This window comes from Etheostoma cragini, chromosome 7 (assembly GCF_013103735.1).
Source record: "Etheostoma cragini isolate CJK2018 chromosome 7, CSU_Ecrag_1.0, whole genome shotgun sequence".
Taxonomy (NCBI): Eukaryota; Metazoa; Chordata; class Actinopteri; order Perciformes; family Percidae; genus Etheostoma; species Etheostoma cragini.
Genome location: NC_048413.1, coordinates 4,457,430 through 4,467,900, shown reverse-complemented (window position 1 = coordinate 4,467,900; position 10,471 = coordinate 4,457,430).

Here is a 10,471-nt window from a genome sequence, read left to right as displayed (position 1 = left end):
CTAACCGGCATGCAACGGGCGCCGATCGCCGGTGATCGATTCTGCGCAGACCTGGCTCATCTCGAACGAGCCTACTTTTCCAGCCGATTCCAGGCGCCTTTAGGCTGAACAGGAAGTGACAAAAACACTGTGGTACGATCCCGATTTAATAAAATATAATCAGACCCACATATCAGCTTGTACACTGCCTCCAGTTGTTTTGATTATGAAAGAGTAGCTGGCAAAGTGCTCTACATGCAATCTCTTGCTGATTTTAATGAACAACACACTGTAGATGATCCGTGATCTGAACAGATTTAGTTTCTCTGACTTCTAAACGTCACTATCAGCCACACAACACGTGTTCTGTACAGAATAAGTCTTTAAATCAGACAATTAGCAATTAAAATCCCTCCGATTCGAAAACAATAAAAAGTTTATATAAATCGTCATCGTGGTTTAAACCAATCAGGTGTTAAATCAGCTGAGAAGCCGGCGTTTCCCAGCATGCTCTGGGTCCGCCTGGCTCTTGCAGTTGGTGAAAAGCAACTGCGCCGCCTGCGTCTCAGAACTGCGGCCGCCTCGCTCTGGTGAGATTCCCGTTGCCCACGTGTGCATGACGTCAGAGCAAGTCGGGATCAAGTCGGACAGAAATCTAACCGGCATGCAACGGGCGCCGATCGCCGGTGATCGATTCTGCGCAGATCTGGTTCATCTCGAACAAGCCTCGTGTCGGTACACGATCCGTCCTGCCTACACGTTCTGCGCATGCGCAAGATGTTCACGCATGCGCAGATGATAATTGTGTTTTATCAGGCTTCACGACACTGCACGATCCGTCCTGCACATGCGCAAGATTTGTTGCAAAAATCCTTGATTATGCGGCACATTTTCTTTAAAAATTCAATATAATATCTGGGATATTTATGCGATGAAATTGCGGGCACTTGGAACAACTGCGGTGTAATGAAAAAAGGAATGTGTTTGTCTTGTTGTGCAATTGCGTCACTTCATAACATTACCATGGCAACAGGGGAAATGGCTGCCTAGTGTAAAGTAAACACAACATTTTTCAACTTACTGTTAAGATATTTGTGACTTTTAGCAACAAAAATCATGCAAGCCCTGTATTGTTTTGCATGGAAATCTGCAATTTTTTGCAGCAAAATAAATTGCCCCCCGCGTAAAAATGCGGACTTTGGCTGATTTCAAACGAGTGCATGTTAATGTAACGTGTTACAATAAAATGAAACATGATTTTAGGCTTGTTAATGTGGTGCTGGAATATTCTTTTTACTGGCCTGGGCCCTGTATTTGTCTTGCAAATGTTTTATTTTTTATTTTTTTAAATGCTTTGACTTTCCCTCAGTCAAAAAGAATTCCCATTCCACATCTAATCAAATGTTAATGTAACAACTCCTTTATATTTTTGGATTGGCCACCACGTAAACGCTTCGTAATTCATAGCCTGGCGTAAACAATAATTAAAAAATAAAAAATAAATTTAAAAAAAGATTGCATGTTGATCACTTATGTCACCTATGACTGGTACACAGATGTCAGTACACAGTTTTGGATCAGTGACAAGTGTTAATTTAAATAACTTTATTAAAAAAAAACTACTAAAAAGTGTAGATTACATGTTGAGCACTTGTGAACTACAAAAAAGTCTGGCCTACAAAAAATGCTAATACGTAATTTTTTATATATATATATATATATTCTGTATATGCACCTCTGGTATTGACTTTTTGTATATGTACATACTGGCGATATAATTGTTCTTTGTTAATAAAATGAACAAAAAAAAAAAAGCTGTCCGTTGTGACGCTTGGCCGTCAAGTGTTCCGACGCATGCGTGGTACCAATAGTGCAGGGAAACAGCCAGTTTTCAGCTACGTATTGATGCGCATGGGTGAACATCGTGCGCATGCGCAGAACGGATCGTGTAGGCAGGACGGATCGTGTACCCACAGACCGTATATATATTAACATAGACATAATAAAGAGTAGACGCGCATCGACCGCTACTGCCTACTGGCGCTGACGAAACTTGGGGCCGCCATCTTGGACCGGTCACCCGCTCCACTCAGTGTAATGTGTTTGGCAGGTGAAATGAGCTGTCAGCGCGTTTAATTAATCAATCTCTCTGAATACAAAACTGATTTTCATGGGTTTTTTTGCTACAAAGGTCATACATGTAGCTATGAAACAGGACACATGGTTAGGTGTATTTTAATAGGCATAGTGGGCTTAACATTAATAGAATATTCTGATATGATATAAATTCACCAGACGTCCGAGATCAAAACTGGGAACATAATCCCCAAAAAGGGAGAAAAACGGGGACATTTCCTGTTTGACTATCAATCTGATTGAAAAACCTAATGTTGTTTCTTTACAAACAGAACAGGGACAGAGGTAGTTTTTTTCTTCTGTATTTAGTTAGGGACAGACAACCAAAAACTGGGACAGTCCCCTAAATCCGAGGACATCTGGTCACCCTATAGACCCTAGACCAGACATCCTCGGTTTATCTATCATTTGTAAATTATAGGTATTTGCAAAATACCCTTACATCACATATGTGATGAAGGCTATAATAGGTATAAATACCAAATCACACATTATAAATATGATAGGGCAGAAGAAACAGATAGTGACCGTAAAGTTAGATATTTAAGTACAAGAAACAATATGATTATGTTATTAGAGTCTACTTGAAGCTTTTTATATTTGTGTCTCTCTCTGTCACACACACACACACACATACAGTACTACCACGTTGTTCTGCATCAATCGCCTCCCGGACCTTGACATTTAGCAGCCCCACTTCCAACACACACAGACACACACGCACACACTAGGGTTGCACGACATTGACAGAATGTGATATTGCAACGTCCATATGAATTCCAATATTTTTAAACATATGTAAAATTACAAAATAGATTCATAAATTAAACAAGTTTTCTTACAACAAAAGATTTATTTCAACTGACAGTGAAATTGGACTGGTCCAACATGAATAAATAACTGGACCATGTCTAGAACAGGACCTGTTCTACAGGTTGGACAGTATAAAATGCATAAATAACTTATAAGAGTAACATGCAAGTCTTATCAAACAAATCCCAACTAAACCAGAGACAATCCCAACGTAATAACAACATAAGCATACATTAGTGCTGCTTTTGGACCCCAGAATAATGTATAGGTTAAACTCACTTCTATAACAATGTGGTGTGTAACGATATTGCGTTGATATATCTTTCACCCCTAACAAAGCACACGTACCAGTAGGCCTACTTATTTAGTAGCAGTATGAAATGTAAGTGGCAGTTTTTATTTAAACTGCACATTTACGTGGTTGAATCTCCCTTTAAAACTCGCAAAACTTAAATTATGTAGCAATTTTCAAAACATAGATTCAAAATGCTTTACAGAACCCAGAGTTAAAAAGATAAGATACAAAAAAATCCGCCGATCTGAGCAGGAATATTCTGCACAGTGCTCTGGCTTCTTGTATCTTCTGCTGCTAAGTAACGAGTATGACTGGTCCAAGATGGCGGCTGGAAATCTCACGCTCAGAAACCAATGCGGCGTCTACTCTTTATTATGTCTATGTATATTAACAGTCTATGATGGAAACCAAGGCCACTTAAAAGTTTTGTTTCCTCGACGCAAGTATACACCTGCAGCCTACGTTCATTCACACCAGGGTGCCGTTTTTTTCAATATTGAATAAACAAATAGATACACACATAAATGAATGAATACATACATAAATACATGAATAATTAAATAATAATTGTTAATAATATTATTAAATGATACTCATATAAAAATGAATCACTTTATATTACATATATTAAAATGGTTTACTTTAAATTATTTCATGGTAGTAATATTTCTTAAGGCCACATTTATTTATTTCTGTGGAGTTTTATTTCCTACTGCCACATTTATTGATTTCCCTCTGTTTTTATTTACCCAGCCAGGGTGGGCTGGGTAAATAAATAAATATGGTTTGCATATATGAATTGGAGATAAATAGAGAGGGAAATCAATAAATGTGGCTTTGGTAAATAAAAGTCCACAAAAATAAATAAATGTGGATTTATGAAATAAAAGTCTCTTGAAATACATAAATGTGGCATTAAAATGAGTAAACCTTTTAATAGATTTATTTAACTTGTTGATTCATTTTGTGTGAACATTTACATTTATTACATTATTTATGTATTTATTGCCTCATTTCTTTATTTCATGATGTGTTTCATTGGCACATTTGTTTATTTTTTAGTACTTACATGTATTTTTGTAATTATTTATTCATTTATTTGTGTATTATTCCTTTATTTAACATTTAATAAAACAGCATTCCATAGTATGCATCTAGCATAGTTCCAAACATCCATTCTACAGCGTGGACATGATTAATTTCCATTGCTGACCGTCCAATAACTTCTGAGGTAAGTTGATTAAAGCTACCTCTATCTATTATAGCTACCTCTTTTGAATTTGGCAACTGTCTATATTTTATCAGAAGCCCTTTTTGATATGAATACTGCTGGTAATTTGAATGTATACAGTGTGACTATATATATTTTTAACTTGGTAGACAACCGATTGCCTGCTAGTTTGTTAGCTCAGCTTTGCCAGCTGTGTAGGTATCTGTGTAGATGGATTGAATAGATACCCCTCTATCAGAAGCTCTTTATAATGCATACACTCATCTTTATTTGTATTTGTACAGCGCAATCATCTGGGGATTCGGGGCTGCACAGAGCAAAACAGACCAAGACGTTATCCGACTGCTAACGGCGGGTACCGCGGTATACTGCAGGCCTCTGGGAAAATGAGGAGCACTACAGGAGTCATTTAATGCTAGCTATTATTGTTTCCCCACTTATTCCTCTTTTCTTAACACTTTATACAGTATATACACAATATTCTCATCTGTCCCTTCACTTTGTTCTAGTTAGATACACACAGACACTTGCTGTTTCACTCATTGTTTAATTAAAAAAAACTATTTCATTCTTTCATCCAAGCATAATGAGTTGGTATTCTTTAATATATTTGATGCTTTGTGTGTTGCTTTATCTTAAAATGATCATGGTTGTGTGGTCAACTCATGCCTCAACAGAAGAAGGCACCAAAGCCTGAATAGATTGTTGCGATTGAGAAAGCAGAGTAGAAAAGTAGCAAATAATGTTCTGTAACACTTTGATTGATTAACAATACTTAGGCTACTTTTAATATTGTGGTGTAAAAACATAAAATGGCCCATTTAATGATTGTATATAATATTTAAAGTTTGACTTAAGATGGAAAATAAGCAGGTTGTGTTTTTTATTTGATCACATTTGAAGATAAAGCCCTGTTTTGACTTGAAGCTCTCTGTCCTAGTTTACATCTGTGTATAAAAGACCTGACAATGCACCACCAAACACAACAAACAGAGAGCCAATGATTGACAAGAAGGATTTGGGGGTGGTGGTCAGTGTGTGGAAGCACGGAAGGGAGGAGAATGAGTGGGAGGGAGGAGTGAGCTAGCCTTGTTTTTTGTTTGAAAATACTATAAATAAGAAGAAAACACCTTTAAATAAGAATATAACTTATCTGTGACTGACGCAGTTTTTAGTTTTCTTTGATCCTGTCACTACCATGGACTCAATACACTGTTGGGAGCAGTGTAAATTTAGGAACCTTAGCAATTGAATTGTCAAAATCTTAATTTATTTTGGCTTGGTTTTCTCCATTATACCACAGTAGATATGGACATGGTGAGCATCCTTAGAAAAGTGAGGAGCTGTAGTATGTGAATCTCAACTGGGAATCATTCACCGGTTTACCATATTTGGCTATTTGGGGGCAGTGTAAAGTCAGGACATTTAGCAGTAGAATTTTTAAAAACCTTGTGTAAACAAATCTTCAGCAACAAAACATCCCCCTGCTCTCTGCATTTGGGTCCACCATTTCCTGAATGTCATGACACTCAGTGTGTCAAAAGCAGTCTAAAACCATAACAGCATAATTAAGAGAGGCAGGAGGAGGGGAGCTTGGTCTGGCTAGAACTCTCCCAAGTTGGATTGGGCCTGTCTCTCTCTAATTTTATAATATTATTTGTTATATAGTAGATTGATCTGAGGACTATGAAGAGAAGCAGAGACAAGAAGTGGTGCTGCGTCTGCAGACACACAACGTCCCACGCCGGTCTGGCTGAACGCTGCAACTCCTCACTCCTTAACTATAAGCTTTCCCAAAGAGGAGAGTGTTAAGCTTACTTCTAAATGTGGAGACGGTGTCTGCCTCCCGGACACAGACTGGGAGCTTGTTCCACAGGAGAGGAGCCTGATGGCTGAAGGCTCTGGTCCCCGGACCCAGACTGGGAGCTGATTCCACATCAGAGGAACTTGATAGCTGAAGGCTCTGGCTCCCATTCTACTTTTAGAGGCACTAGGAACCACAAGTAACTCTGAATTCTGGGAGTGTAGTGCTTTAGTAGGAAAAAAAGGTACTAAGAGCTCTTCAAGATAAGATGTTGCCTGACCATTTAGAGCTTTGTAGGTAAGGATGAGGATTTTAAGTTCGATCTGGATCTGGATCTGAATACAGAGAAGCTAATTCAGGAGAAATATGATCTATTTTCTTAGTTCTTGTCCGGACACGTGCTGCAACATTCTGGATCTGGATCAATGGATTTGGAGAGGTTTAGGGCCTAGTTTAATAACTTCAGTTTTCTCTGTTTAACATCAGAAAATTGTAGTCTCCATGATTTCCTATCTTTGATTCATTTGGAGTTTAGCTAACTGACCCATTTTGTCTGGCTTGATTGATAGGTATAATTGGGTGTCATCCACATAACAGGGAAACTTATTTGAGTTTGCTAATAATAATGCCTAGAAGAGACATATATAAGGTGAATAGAATTGGTCCAAGCACTGAGCCTTGTGGAACGTGATAGTGAAATCCCCAAGCACTGCTATGTACTAAAAGCCAATCTGAATAAATGTGTTTTGCAGTTAGCTAGTGTGGATGTCAGGCTTCAGGAATTCTAATATAAGTTGATTGGATAATCACAGTGATCTGTTTTTCTAACATAGCTCTAACATATTGGGAACAGGCAACTAATGACTTTAAAAAACATTAACATTTTAAAATCAATTCTAAAATGCAATGGCCAATGGACAGTGTATTGAATGGGGGTAATGTGTATGCCTGATTGCTTGCATTTTGCACAAGTTGAGGGTGTGAGATGGAATTTTGATTCCATCTTATTAAAATAAGATTACCTTGAAATAAGAAAGGCATGAACTGTCTTCTATAGCTTAATTTTAAGTCAACAAATGGAGCTGGAAAAAATAATTTTTACATCAGTGATAGAGAAAAATGTTGAGGTAGATTTTAAAACTGAGGTGAAGCTGAACATTGTCTCATTGTCTGACTCTGGGTAAGACACAATACTGACAGAGTTGTCCATTTCAGTTTCAAAGCCTGTCAACTGGATTGTTAGAAAGAAATAAGAAACAGAGATCAGTTCAGAAACTTTGAGTGGCTTTGCAGATTTCACTGCTTTTGCAGATTTCTTTGTTTTCTCACTTTTCTGATGCAAGAAGTAATTTCTCTGAGCTCTGTCATTTTTTTGTGTTTTTTTTCCCCGTGAAGTTTCAGGGATGGCCATGTTTGCTCGCCATCGCTCTAGGCGGTATTGTAGCATCGCGTCAGCTTCATGCCAAACTTCTCCACAGTGTCCTGCACTGGACCCTGTCTTTCTTCAAAGTGACGCTCACACTGTACAAAAAATCTTTAATTTTCCACATCTTTTATTGTTTGATCCTTGTTGAGTAATAGGTGAAAAAGACTAAATGAGGAGGTTTGCTAAAAAAAAGGAAAAATTGAGATAGTCCGAGACCATCTTTTGCTTCCCGACACCGAGAACTGATCCGATACCAGCGTGTCGTATATATATCCAACATAAAACAGCCCTGTCTTACTGATAAGGTTGGTTGCTTTGGAAACCGACTGGCCGTTAAGTGGAAAAAGAGTGGGGGCTCCTTTGTTAGAGAGAAAGCACAGGAGGGAGCAGGAGAAAGTTTAGATATGACATAAGATTTATAAATCTGATAAAATCTGATAAAAAAAGTTTTAACTTAAGGATCAGAATAAAAGCTTATATATGTCATAAATATAATGTAGATTCTAAAATAATGTCTGGAAGATAAACTAGGGAAATTGTTGCAACATTATTAATATTTTTTGTATATTTTTGTGTTCTTGTGAAAGGTGTCCAGTTGTTTTTTTGGTGGAGTGAGACTGAGAGGAGTGGCAGCCTGACAAGTTCCACATTACAGTCTCATTAATAATCAAACTGGCCATCCTTCACAATAGGAATCCAATGCAGTAAAATGACTTTTAGGAAGATGCTAATGAGAATGTACTTGAGTAAGTGGAAAAAGGATTATGATTTTGAAAAGTCGGATGTGGTAAGAATGAGGGAAAGAGGATATGTTGAAGTAACGGAATAGTTACAGAGAGGAGAAAGCAGAAGAGGAAGTAGACATTTGGGCTCAAAGAAAGTATAGCAGATTGAGTCTTAGATTTGGTGGATTAAAGGAAAAGAAATTGTGTAGTAATGAGACAATGGGGGTAAAAGCGGAAGTAGTCATAGAAATAGAGAGTTTGTTGTAGAAGTGAAATGAGAAAGACAGCGTGTTAAAGTGACAGGGAAAGACTGAAAGCAGACAGCTCAGAGAGAAGTGTACAGGTCCTACACTCAGACTGCACTGGATCGAATTACAGTTCAGTTGCTCCCAGCTGGGAAGAGCCTGCGGAGTCCCTGAACTGCTGCACATACACTAATTTGAATTGGCTAAAACGGCTCCAAAGACAAGATTTGAATAAGTACGTAACTGCGTAAAAACAAATATACTGAAAATTGGAAATCATTCGGTAAAGTTAAAAAAATTATTACAAATTTGTGATTGGACAATGTGTGCCAAATCTGCAGATTATCTACAGGGAGAACAAAGAAGCTGATATATTATGTCCTTCATTACAATGATTTACATCGTTATATTGTGTTATTTGTCAATGACATCAGTAACACTTTCTTTTCTATCCATGTAGATGCTGACAGGTTCACGTTGATCAATACCAGAATCTTTTAAGGGGATTGTAAGCCCCTAACCATCTTTTCCTAAAAATGTCTGCTAACAGCCTGAAACCCTACGCAAGGTCGCAGTCTAACGCACTTCTCTGCTCCTCCAATCCAGAAGTTATCTAGTAAAAACTTCATAGTGCAGTGTCTCCCGACCATTGAAATTATTTAAATCAAAGGTAAACAGAAGAGGAGCTGTGCATGAAAACCTAACAATAAAACCACAAGTGCAATAGTGCAAAAGAATTGGAGAATTAAATGTGGACTCTGTGTTTTGTTGTGGTAGTAAATCTCTTAAAATGTGCACGTGGCACTTCTTCAAGTGAATCATACATTAGTTAATTTGAATTAATTTATAAACCCCTGGACTTCATATAGCTTAGATGTGTTTCATCAGATTTCTGCTCATGTTTACAACTTTGTTCACAATATAGAACTCCTTGCATCTCTGTTGTCCGAGATTTGGAGAGTTGTAATATAGTCTGCTGTGCATGTTATTGCTCCGTTGATATGGTGGATCTCACTCAGATCGTCTGGCACACACTGGCCCATCTAGGTCTCTGGCAAAGTTTAGAGGTGGCTGTACGCTGCTCTTCATCGGAGGTCTGATGCGTGAAATGTTTTTCCTCAGTTAACGAAATTTCAAAAATTCCCAGACATGCAGCGCTCTGGAACCCTATCGGTCTCTGAAAGCACAACATAGTCGATCACGAGTTGCCCAACAGTTAGATCTACGTATAGATAAACTATAATCTTTTAGAGATTTTGAGAAATCGGGGTGGGGGTGAAACCAGTGAAATGTGTGTGTCTCACGGCCAATGTGTGCGAGTTGGCAGCCCTAAAAGTTTAACTTTTTCTGCCGTTGCAATTTTACCCTCAGTCATTTGCATGTAGCTTCTGAATAGGTGGCAATGTCTGAACATTGAAAATGTCGAATGGAGATAAGTTTAATCAATGGTTAGTCATCTCTATTCAGAATTGTAATGGGTAGACATTCCAACGCCGTGTACGAGTGTGATTGCGCCTCTATAAAGTGAATCGTTTGACTCAATGGTTATTCGTCTCTATTCAGTTCAGACACAATGCCGTGAACACATTCCATTGCGTGACTGAATGCGCCTGAAGTAGTAAACAACAGCTTATTCTATCCCAGATATCAAAAATCTAAAACAGTAAAATTATTCTGCAAAACTTTAGCAGTTAACTTTAGTTAGTTTAACAGCTTTTGTTAAGAAACCAATGTAAATATGTTGAATTGACAGAAACAAGCCTAAAACATCAAAGAAAGATCAGAAGAGGCCGAAACGCACGTTTCCAGCATGTAGA